The sequence below is a fragment of the Dipodomys ordii genome, unplaced genomic scaffold (assembly GCF_000151885.1).
Source record: "Dipodomys ordii isolate 6190 unplaced genomic scaffold, Dord_2.0 Scaffold33, whole genome shotgun sequence".
Lineage (NCBI taxonomy): Eukaryota > Metazoa > Chordata > Mammalia > Rodentia > Heteromyidae > Dipodomys > Dipodomys ordii.
The window spans coordinates 10593714-10606739 of record NW_012267249.1 but is presented as its reverse complement, the minus strand read 5'-3'; the positions used below and the strand labels follow the sequence as shown (position 1 = coordinate 10606739).

Genomic DNA, 13026 nt, shown 5'->3' with positions numbered 1-13026 from the left:
GTTTGATGCCTCTGTTTTATAGATAAGGAGATCAAGGTGTTTAGATTATTTAAGAATGTCAGGATATTTGGAAAATTGTGTAGATTGAGGTTAGTAAATGCTTCTGTGAAGATTTTGCTCTATTTTGTTTTCAGATTTCTGGCAGGAATATGCAAAGCTTTGTTACAAAGGCAAATTCTGTCTTTGGAAGCTACTTTCTGGAATGGGAATTAAAAAAAATATGGTTTCCCTATATTTTTGAAGGCAGTTTATATAATTTCATTTGTTATAATTCTTCTCAAGAATATTCATGAAATTTCAGCATGAATTTACTTTTATATAGTACATTATAGTTCATTTAATCAGATATAAAGTCTCAAGTTGCTTACCTATGAATATAGAAAACTATGGACATATTATATTTGAAAATAACAAAAACAGAAAACAACTTCCTAACTTGATTTTACTGCCACTAGGGGGTGCTTAATAATTGAGACTTTGTATTTATACTTTCTTTTTTGGGGGAAAAAAGTATAACAGCAGTATAATCATCATATGAGCACATATAATTGAGTTCATAATGATTTTAAATTATGCTTTTCAAGCTAAAAATTTAAGTGCAAATTATATGTAATATAATTGATAACTTGATAACAGTTGGAAAGCATTTAAGCCCTTTAAAGATAAATCAGATTTCAAAATTCAAATGGTAAAGCAGTACCTCTATGGCAAAACTTGAAATTAAATTATTATTTGTGGTAAAATTATGAAGGGAGAAAAAGTATCCATCCATTAGATATAGGAAAGATACAGTTATGTATTATCTACTAGAAAAAGACAATGTCTGTTCTCAGGAGCTTGTAATTTATTTATTGAAGATACTTAAGCTCTTTAAGAATCCATTCTTTTACAGAAAACTTCCTTTGGTACCTGTCCTTGTTACTTCTCATTTTGAAACTTGTCTCCTTTATAAACTTTTTCTCTTTATTAGCTCTTAAGTATTGGAATTCTGTTGGTTTTTTTGTTTATGGAATTCTGTTTTTAGTAGAACAGAGTACATTCTCCCTGACATGTAATCTTGCAGTTTCTAAAAGATTTATAGATAAATTTCTATTTATAAACACATGATTTCTGTGAGGCTTTTCATTTGTGTGTATGGTATATAAAGTCAAATATCTAGTACTGAGTTAGTTATCTTCCTGAGAAGTCAGTCCTGTTGCCTATATATTTTTTCTCTCAAGTAAGTGTCAGTATAAAATGCTGAAGGATGAGCAAGGTGCCCGTGGCTCAGGCCTGTAATCGTAGCTACTCAGGAGGCTGAGATCTGAGGATCAAGGTTCAAAGCCAGCCTAGGCAGGAAAGTCCTTGAGACTCTTATCTCCAATAAACCACTAGAAAACTGGAAGTGGCACTGTGGCTCAAGCGGCAGAGTGCTTGGCTTGAGCTGAAGAGCGCAGGGACAGCGTCCAAGCCCAGAGTTCAAGCCCCACGACTGACGCCACCCCCTCCCCCCCAAAAATGCTGAGGGATAGTCTTAATTGGAGTGAGGGCATTGGGTTGTGCATATGTACAATTGACTTTGTTATGTATCATTTGATAGAATATTGTTTTTTGTTTGTTTGTTTTTGTGCTGGTACTGGGACTTGAAATGGAGGCCTGGATGTTGTTCCTTACTTTCTTTGCTCAAGGCTAGCACTGTACCACTTGAGCCACAGCTCCACCTCTGGCTTTTTATGGTTAATTAGTGATAAGAGTCTCACAGATCTTTGCTGCCTGGGCTGACTTTGAACCACAATCCTCAGATCTCAGCTTCCTGAGTAGCTAGGATTATAGGCATGAGCCATCAGTGCCAAGCTTATTTGATAGAATATTGAAAATGAGACATAGATCACAGTAGATTTTAAGGGATAAATGAGAAATGAAGAAGTAAAGCCAGATGTAGTTGCTTGCATCAGTTATTCCAACTGTTTGGGAGGTGGAGATAGGAGGATTGCAACCTAGATCCCTCCTAATCACTTCCCCCAAAGAAGTAGAGAAATGCTATCTCAAAGAACAAGCCTGGCATGATGGCCTACATCTGTGATCTCAACTACATAGAAAGTGTGGGGGTAGGAGGATAATTGTCTATGGCTCACCCAGACATAAAAAATTGTGGGACTCAACTTGAAAAATAACTAAACCAAAAAGGAAAGTATGTACGTTTACCTAACAAGCACAACCCCTGGATTCAAACCTCAGCACCCCTCCCCCTGAAAGGGAACTGTTATAACATTATTATCAGAAAATGTTACTACAAATGGAAGTAGGGTAAGAGACTGGATCATTATTTGAAGTGCAAGGAGAAAGAGACGAGAAAATTGGAACAGATGAAGCTTAATGGGTAAGACACTCATCTTAGTCTGCTAGCACTTCTACTGAGAATCATAAACAGGATGGCTTAAATAACAGACATTTATTTCTCCCAGCTTTGAAGACAATCTAGTGGAAGAAAGCTCTGACACCCGCCCCCCCTTTTTTTTGGGTCCGGTCGTGGGGCCTGAACTCTGGGCCTGGGCGCTATCCCTCAGCTCTTCAGCTCAAGGCTAGCGTGCTACTGCTTGAGCCATAGCACCACTTCTGGCTTTTTTTTTTTTTTTTTCTGCTTATGTGATGCTGAGGAATTGAACCCAGGGCCTCATGCCTGCAAGGCAAGTGCTCTACCACTGAGCCACCTTCCCAGCACCCTCCCTTTTTTTGGGGGGGGTCTGGTTGTGGGGCCTGAACTCTGGGCCTGGGCGCTGTCCCTCAGCTCTTCAGCTCAAGGCTAACGCTCTACCACTTGAGCCACAGCGTCACTTCTGGCTTTTTTTTTCTTTTTGCTTATGTGGTGCTGAGGAATCGAACCCAGGGCCTCATGCATGCAAGGCAAGCACTCTACCACTGAGCCACCTTCCCAGCCCCCCTCCTTTTTTTTTTAAAATACCCTCTTCCCACCTTTACCTCATTTAACCAGAATTATCTCCTGAAGACCCGGTTTTCAAATCTAGTCACATTGGGTTTGAGGCAGGTAGAGGAAAGGTAGAGGAATTAGAAGATTGTTACAAAAGGGATAATGTTCATGAGTTTGAGATTTTATCACTTTTTTAGTGAATGATTAAAAAATTTTTTATTTGGATAGTAACTCTTTATTTGGATAGTACTGAAATAGAAAGTAGATGATAGTTATTAGAATAAAGAATTTGAGCTGGACACTGGCGACTCATTCCTAAAATAGTCTTTTTCTCATTCCCACCTCTTTCATCATGGACCATGATAGCCACTCTTCTGTCCTCATTATTTCAGCCAAGAAGAGTAACTAAGAATAATTGTGGTAATGTTGTGTAGGATTATTTAGCGGATGTTCTGAGACTGCTTTCTAATAGGTCTTACCTGTTTCTCCAACACCTGTCTCTGAATAAATATTAATCCTCAGAATGTGTTTTTTATTCTTTTTTATTAGATTCCTTAAAAAAAGAGAAGCCACACCTTTGAGTTCTAACAGAATAATAAATATTTTTTCAAATTAGAAAAAATGTTTTAAACTGTTTAATGTCTCTTAAGTAATTTGTTATAATTTCATTTAAATGTTCTTTTCTATAAATTTGTCTTCTTCCTGTTTTTGTTTGTTTGTTTTCCTTGGCACAGTAGGATTTGAAGTCTTGAGCTTGCCATGCAGGTACTCTACCACCCAAGTCACACACTTTGAACTTTTTGCTTAGTTTATTCTTCAGTTAGAGGCTTATGTTTATGCTCAGGCAGGGAATCCACATACCTGAGATATGACAGGTATGGATCACCACACCCAGCTTTTTATTGGTTGACATGAGGGGTGTTTTGAACTTTTTTGCCTGAACTAGATTTAAATCAAAATCCTCCTGATTTCCACCTCAGTATGAGTTACTGCATTTCTGCCTTGATTACTTTTTTTTTTTTTTTTTGGTTGTGGGACTTGAACTCTGGGCTTGGGTGCTGTCCCTGAGCTCTTCAGCTCAAGGCTAGCACTCTACCACTTGAGCCATAGCACCACTTCAAGTTTTCTAGTGATTAATTGGATATGAGTCTCTTGGACCTTCCTGCACAGGCTGTCTTTGAACCATGATCCTCAGATCTCAGTCTCCTGAGTAGCTAGGATTACAGGCATGAACCACTGGTGCCTGGCCCTTGATTACTTTTTAATGAACAATATTTGTGAAATACTAGTAATGTGGCAGAAAGGGAGTCCTTTAAGCAGCTTATAAAAGAACAGTTTTCTGAAAACTTTATATATATAAGCAAATACTTTAAATAAATTGGCTATCTTTTTCTTTCAAAATATTTACAACTTTTTAAATTTTCACAAAGTATATTTACCTGCAAAAATATTTTAAGTCACCAGTGTTGTAACAAGAACAACTCATGATTTGATCTGAGTCTTAATTTGTTATTTCTCAAGAATAAATGGATATAATCAGCATTTCAAATACATTATTGTGATTGCCGTACAACTTAAATTTAATTCCAGTGAACATTATTATCAGACTTAGTGAAAGTGCAATTTGAAAGTATTGGATTGGTAAATGTATCTTTAAAAGGAACACCTTAAAAATGTCTTAAGAATATGATATTTTCCTAAAGTTATTCATGAAAAAGAAACTTGCCCCTAATTAAAGCATCAATGGAGATCACAACACATCTAATTGGAGTGATGTACCAAACCCATTTATACAGTTTACTGCCTATTGATAGATCAGTGACTACTGAGATTTGCTTGTTAGCATCACACTTTGAAAAAGAGCCTGCAGGTATTCTGTGACTGAGAGAACTGATTGATTTAATGGACAGCTAGAAACTTGATCACTAGTTCATGGAACAATCTGTAAATATAATTTTATGTGTGTATTTTCTCTAGATGGGTAGAATTATATTTAGACAATTTTGCTGTATACTACTTGATAAATCACAATATATCACTATCACCACTAATTACCACATTTTGATTAATCTTACGTACTTTGACTAAAACACACCACTATATTGATAAACAGTAATTATAGACATAAGGCCACCTGAACTTTGAAATCATCATGAAAAATGTTATTAGGAATTAGGTGAAATGAAATGTTTGTTTATCTAGACATATTTAATTGCCGGCTAAGAAAGCAATTAAAAGTAGCTGTAGAGTAAGAGGCCAACCTTTGTTAAACATGGTTTTAAGATTGTTACAGAACTTGCGGTGATGATAACATGGTGTCTTGGAGGATGTTAACAACTGTAGCAGAGTGTTAATTAAGAATGATGTAATCTGCAGATCAGAATTATTAGTATCGTATGTTAGTTTAGTTGGACAGGAGTAAAACTTAGTTTTGGTTATGATAACAGCTTAGAAATATTTATAGTAGAAAGATTAACATTTTATTTCTATGCTATTCCTGAGACAATTCAAAAATCCTGAATGAAATACAATCATAAGTAAACATCAAGACTCATTTACATATGTGCCAGATTTTCAAACTGATTGCTATTTGAACCTAATCTGTCATTGCTGGCTGCATTAGCTCTAACAAACATTACATTTACATATTGATTTCTTATTTTGTTTTAGTGTAAATAATCCATAATTATAGTAAATTTGGTCTTTTGTTGACAAGAGCTCATGCAACTCTAAGTTTAGAATGAATATTTAAATTGCCATGAGTTATGCTTTTTAATTTAAAATCCATTGTATCTAAAAGGATATAAAGACCAATGTAGATCACAAAATATTTAAAAGGGACAAAAGGGAAAAATTTAATGTGTTTGGAAAGATAAATGATAAAGTATTTAAAAAATTCAGCAGTATACTGAAATAAGTTATTGTTCTTGCTTCAGTATTATGCCATATTAAAACAATATAGTATTCTAGTCTATAGGAACCTAACAGTTCTATTTTATGTGAACATTTTTTTGTTTAAAATTTACAGTGTATTCATTTTAATACTTTACTGCTTTTAACTGTGCATATTACATGGGTTTAAGAAGAATTAGGTCATGGCTCAAGCGGTCTAGTGCTCGCCTAGCTTGTACAAAGCTATGGGTTCAATGCTGGGTTCAGTACCAAACATACAAAAAAGTATTATTTCACTGCTAACAATGCACAGATGTTATTGAACATGTAGTATTGTTAAAAAGGAATGTCAGCAAACCCACGGCTCCCATTTACATTAATAAAAAGCATATCTTTTAATTTATTTTTGGTTGATCCTGGGGCTTGAACTCAGGGCCTGAGTTTTATCTCTGAGCTTTTTTGCTCGAGGCTAGCACCCTACCATTTGAACCACAGCGCTACTTCTGGCCTCCCTTCCCCTTGCCCCCATCCCCTTATTTTTTGGTAGTTAATTGGAGATCAGAGATTCACGGATTTTCCTACCTAGACTGGCTTTGAACTGCAATCCTCCTGAGTAGCCAGGATTATAGATAGTGCCACTAGCACCCAGCTAAAAGTATAGTATAATTTTTCTTTTTGGTGGTTGTGGAGCTTGAACTTAGGCCTAGGTGCTGTCCCTGAGCCTCTTTGTGCTCAAAGATAGTGCTCTACCACTTGAGCAACAGTGCTTCTTCCAGTTTTTGAGTGGTTAATTGGAGATAAGAGTCTCATGGGTACTTTTCTCCCTGGGCTGACTTCGAATTGCAATCCTCAGATCTCCTGATTTGCTAAATTACAGGTGTGATCACCGGTGCCCGAATGTGGTGTGATTTTCAAGTTAAATATATTGGACATACTTAATTGGAAAAATGGTAGTTATCAGATTATTTAAGCATATTTTTATTGTTCAATTTTTATAGTATTCACATATATTAAATGTACAATTCGTAAGTGTCACTGAGTGATACATGAACTTCCATAGCAACATTTTTTTTTATATACCATAGATTTTTAATGAGAGAGGATTCTATTTGGATGTGCACATACAGGCATCTTCAAAAACAGTCAGTTTATTTATTTATTTATTTTTGGTCCAGTCGTGGGGCCTGAACTCTGGGCCTGGGCCCTCAGGTCTTCAGCTCAAGGCTAGCGTTCTACCACTTGAGCCACAGTACCACTTCCGGCTTATGTGGTGCTGAGGAATCGAACCCAGGGCCTCATGCATGCAAGGCAAGTGCTCTACCATTGATCTACCTTCCCAGTCCCCAAAACAGTTTATAAGCCAGATCTAAGTTTTTACTTGAGTGTTGCAAAGAGCCCTTATATAAGTTAGCTTGGGCTGTTATAACAAAGTACAACAGATTAGTAACATGTTTATTTCTCATAGTGTTGGCAGTAGGAAGAAAGCCCAAGATCATAGAGTCAGCAGATTCAGTTACTCGTGAGAGCTCTCATTTTGAATTGTCCACTTGATTGATGTGTGTACATGGCAGAAAGAGAGAAAAGGCTCTAGGCTCTCTTAATCATTTTATAAGGATACTAATCCATTTTTTTCACGATTAGGATGTATTGTGCTCACAAACTCAACATGTTGTACATCTACTTAAAGATAATAAATTATTAAACACACACACAAACATACACAACACACAAGAATACTAATCATGGCCTGCTGCTGGTTCATGTTTATGATCCTAGTTACTCAAGAGGCTGAGATCTGAAGATTGTGGATCAAAGCCAGCCCACGCTGTAAAGTCCATGAGACTTTTATCTCCAATTAACCACCAAAAAAGCCAGTGGGACTGTGGATCAAGTGATAGAGTGCTAGCCTTGAGCACAAAAGTTCAGGGACAGTGCCTAGGCCTTGAGTACAAGTCCCAGGATCAGTGTTTGTGTGCGTGCAGCTCTGTGCGGGTGTGCGCGCACACCCTATTTTAGCCAGGTGCTGGTAGCTCACACCTATAATCCTAGCTATTCAGGAGACTGAGATCTAAGGATTGTGATTTGAAGTCAGCCTAGGCAAACAAATCTGAGAGATGCTTATCTCCAATTAACCACAAAAAGCTGGAAGTGGAGACCTGGATCAAGTGGTAGAACACCAGTCATGAGTGAAATAGCAGAGTGAGAACATTAGGCCCTGATTTTAAGCCCCAGTACTAGCATATCATGGGACTATTAGGCTGTGAGAATAGGTTGAGATACCTACTCTTACAGTCACATCTAAAACTATTTTCTAAGGACTCATATCCATAGTATGTTAGGAGTTAGGGTTTAACATGAATTCCAGGGAAGACACAACATTTAGTCAATGTCTTTCCTAGCCAATTTGCATATATATATATATATGTATAATATATATAGATGAGTGCCTTCCATTTGGACTGTTAATGTTTTTAATAGATAAGTTATGGTTTATGCTATCCAGATCTTCTGTCACTGAAGACTTTCAGGGGGAATTTTGAATTTAAGGAATTTTTGCAGAGTGTTTCATTCAATTATTGTTGCTATTCTTAGTTCAAGATACACTACCTACTAATGTGATACATTATAAAATGGGCCTTTTGCTAGTTGGCAGGAGAGAAGCCCTTCCTCTTCTTTATTCTTTAGGAATTAATGATGGATTTCTAACTATGTAACGATCAAATGGTTGCCTTAATACCATAATGCAGCCACAAGTTAACATTGAAAAAATTACTGTACTTTATATATTAAAACATCCCTGACCTTTTTCCTGACATACTAAAGTGTTCTCTGACTATAAAACAAACTTGTCAAACAGTAAAGACTATTAGATATTTTCTTACTAGTGGTGTTGATTTTATCAGTGCTTGACATATGAAGGCTAATAATAAATGACTTTGTATGTTCACATGTATAAAATACCTGCATTAGAGTTTCAGATTTATTCTTTGTTGTTGTTGGTCATGGGGTTTGAACCCAGGGTCTGGGAGCTCAAAGCTGGTGTTCTACCACTTTGAACCTCAGCTCCACTTCCCAGTTTTCTGGTGGCTAATTGGAGATAACAGGCTTACTGACTTTCCTGCCCTCGATGTCTTTCAACTGTAATCCTCAAATCTCAGCCTCCTGAGTACCTAGGATTACAGGTGTGAATCACCAGCACCTGGCTCATATTTATTTATTGAGGGTCCTTGTGTTAACGTTTTCAGTGTATGATTTTCTTCTTACCAAATGTTGGGATATAAAATATATAAACTAATCCACTCAATTAAAATTATCTTGATGTTCATTAGAAGACAGGTATATTGCTAATTCCCCTTTTCCAGATAAATGTTTATAGTTATATTGGGATGTAATTTCTCTAGACATAGATACATACTCTTTATGAAAGAGCCTTGGAAACCCAAAACTCTGGGACAAAGAGAAGAAAGGTACTTCACTGATACTATTTCTAGAGGTGTTTCCTTCAGTGTTTCCTTTTTTTTATATGTTGCTTCTCCATTCCCTGTCCCAATTTCAAAATTTAAAAACTATTTGTGAATGGCAGCAGGCAGCTGTAATTCCATCTACTCTAGAGGCAGAGGCTGGAAAACATTTGACCTCAGCTTTTAGGGGCTAGGTTGGACAACTGTGAAACATTACATTTCTAAAATGTTTTTTTTTAAAGAAATTTGTTAGAGGAATTATGATATGAACTATGTGAAAATGTCCCGCCCGGTGCCTGTGGCTCACTCCTGTAATCCTGGCTACTCAGGAGACTGAGATCTGAGGATCACAGTTCAAAACCAGCCTGGGCAGGAAAAGTCCATGACACTTTTATCTCCAATAAACCACCAGAAAACTGGAAGTGATAGAGAGCTGGCCTTGAGCTGAAGAGCTGAGGGACAGCGCCCAGGCCCAGAGTTCAAGACACACAATTGACCAAAAACAAAAAAAAGCCCAACACCTCCCCTCCCAAATGCTTAGGGTTGTTAGGTATATTGTCTCATTTTCTTTTGTGTTTTTTTTTTTTTTTTTGTGCCATTCCTGAGGCTTGAACTCAGGGTATGGGTACTGTCTCTCAGCTTTTGTGCTTCAGACCAAGTCCTCTACCCCTTGAGCTATGATTCCATCTCTTTTTTTTGGTGGTTAATTGGAGAGTCTCATAGGCTTTGAAACACAATCCTCAGATCTCAGCCTCCTGAGTAGCTGGGATTACCGGTTGAGTCACTGGAGCCCAGATATTTTATTTCCTTTTGTTGCAAAAACTAATAGCTCGGAGCCTGGGGATAAATGCATGTGATTCTGCTTACATCTTCAACGTTAATTTCACAGATTACATTATCAGAATTAGTTTCAGTTTGTATCTGAAGGTGGAGAAAGGACAAGTAGTTTTGATGACAAAAGACTCCACAAAGAGCTCCCCTATAACTCAGGAATCCCACTTTTGGGCATTTACCTGAATGATCACAAACAAGACCATACTAAAGCTACCATCACAGCTATGTTTATTGCAGCCTTATTTACCATAGCTAAGACATGGAGGCAACCCAGGTGCCCCTCAGTAGATGAATGGATCAAGAAAATGTTGTGTGTGTGTGATACACAATGGAATTCTACGCCTCCATCAGAAAGAACAACATTGCCCCATTTGTAGGAAATGGAAAGTCTTGGAAAAAAGCCAGGTCCAAAGAAACATAGGTCCCATGGTTTCCCTTATTTGCAATAATTAGTATGTCTGGGACAAGTAGAAAAGGTCAAAAGCTATATACATATGACTAAATAAGATGAAGTTAAGCGAAATGAATCCCAAAGTAGGACACAGTTGTATTTTTCTTGCTTGCTATTGTTTCTGATGTATTTATAAGGTACCATGTGATTTTTTTTTTTGTTGCTTTGTATGTCCCTCCCCCACGGTATAACCCCTGTTTTCACTGTACTTGATATTGGTATAATTTGGGAAGGGGAAGGGAAAAAAACTTTGTGTTTTAGTTGCAAGGAGATTGATTTTATGACTCTGTTGTAACTTTTTTGCATATTTTAATGTTAGTGCATGATTTCAGCTAATAAAACTGATTATTTCATATTTTGTTTAAATAGGGATACAGGTTGACCCATTGCAACAACAAGATGTAGAAGACACTATGTTGAAAAACAAACTTTACAATTTAGGGGGGGAGGGGGGAATGTGGGGGAGTGTAGTTGTGGAGGTTGGAGGGAAGGGATGGTAGGCGAAAAGCAGCAATGCTCGATAAGAAATGTACTCATTACCTTGCTCATGTAACTGTAACCTCTCTGTACAGTAGTTTCATAATACAAAAACATAAAAAAGATCAAGACTGGTGTGGTGAAGCAGTTGGTCAAAGAAAAAAGTAATGTATGAAAAAGAAGCAAAACAGCAAGAAGAGAAGATTGAAAAAATGAAAACCAAAGATGATGAAAATTATGCCATTAAAGAAGCAGGCAGAAGTCCTTCAAGAGTCTTGGATGATGATCCCAGATTTCCAATGCAGGTTAGAAGCTGCATATACTGATCTTAAGCAGATACTAGATAGTGAGAAAGACTTGGAAGAAGCTGAGGAATATAAAGAAGCACATTCTGAGCCGGGAGCTGTTGGCTCATGCCTATAATCCTAGCTACTCAGGAGGCTGAGAATCATAGTTCAAAGCCAGCCCAGGCAGGAAAGTCCCTGAGACTCTTATCTCCAATAAACCACTAGAAGACTGGAAGTAGTAGAATGCTTGCCTTGAGCTGAAGAGCTGAGAGACAGTGCCCAGGCCCAGAGTTAAAGCCCCACGACCGAACAGCAACAACTACAAAAAAGCCCCTTCTATACTGGATTCAGTGAAGTTAGAAGTCTGAAACTCATGTGTACAGTGCTTTTGCGTTAAATCTTGGAGTCCATTCTACAGCTCATTATTCTTAACCATTGCTTTGTGTTTTAGTTGCAAGGAGATTGATTTTATGAGTCTGTTGTAACTTTTTTGCATATTTTAATGTTAGTACATGATTTCAACTAATAAAACTGATTATTTCATATTTTGCAAAATTTTAATTAACCTTCTACCACTAACTCAGACATTTTTGGCATAATAAAATAAAATAAGATAAAATAAAAAATCAATAGAGTCAAGTTGAGCTCCAATGGCTGATACCTGAAATCCTAGCTATTTAGGAGGCTGAGAACTAAGGATTGCAATTTGAAGTCAGCCCTGCTCGGAAAGTCTAGGAGACAGTCACCAAAAACCTGGAAGTAGAGGTATAGCTTAAGTGATAGAGCACCAGCCTTGAGCAAAAAAGCAGGCTTATGTGCAGACCCCTCCCCCCCCCACACACACTAAATTAGAGACAATGTAAGTTCTAGTCATGTAAATGTATTTTTTGCACTGAGTTAAAAATTCACTCTCTTCCTCTTCCCCCACTCTTCCCCCCAAAATCTCCAATTATGGCCTCAGGGTCTCATATTCTTCCTTGGCTTTTTCACTTAAGACTTGCTCTACCACTTGAGCCATACCCTTACTTCCAGCTTTTTGCTGGTTAATTGGAGATGTGAATGTTAAGGACTTTCCTACCTAGGTGGGCTTTGAATCTCAATCCTTAGAGTTCAGCCTTCTGAGTAGACAAGATTATAGGTATAATCCGCTAATGCCTGGCTCAAACTATTTTTGAAGAGTTTGTACATTTATTTTTACCTTTTCCTCTCCCTCAAATTGAAGAGAAAACATACCACTTAAAACTAAAACAAAATTGTTTCATTATTTCTCACATCTCTTTAGGTTGACAATCTTTTTTAAACTCTGAAGATCAAAAGTTTTGTTAATGATTTCCCATCTTCAGAATAAAGAGAGACTGCTTTGAGGGTAGCTTAATTGTGGTTGACTTTTCTGAGAAACCATTAGGATCAGCTATTATTGTTGATGTTTAAGTGCATGAATAAGGCTAGAGTCTGAGATGGAAGATATTGCCCTTAGTTGACACTTTCTAGGATCTGGAATATTGTAGATCTACTACCACCAAGTTGTATAAAAAATGCAAACCAGGCACTGGTGGCTCATGCTTGTAATACTAGCTACTGAGGAGTCTGAGATCTAAGCCAGCCCAGATAGAAACGTCTGTGAGACTATTATCTCCAATTACCAGCCAAAAGCTAGAAGTGGTGGTATGGCTTAAGGGGTAGAGCTCCAACCTTGGGCAGAAAAAAAAAAGTGCC

General features: G+C 37.3%; 1 pseudogene; it reads left to right on the top strand.

Annotated features, from left to right (window-relative positions):
* Positions 1-8817: 8817 nt before the first annotated feature.
* On the top strand, positions 8818-11678 carry LOC105986066 (annotated as a pseudogene).
* The last annotated feature ends 1348 nt before the right edge of the window (positions 11679-13026 follow it).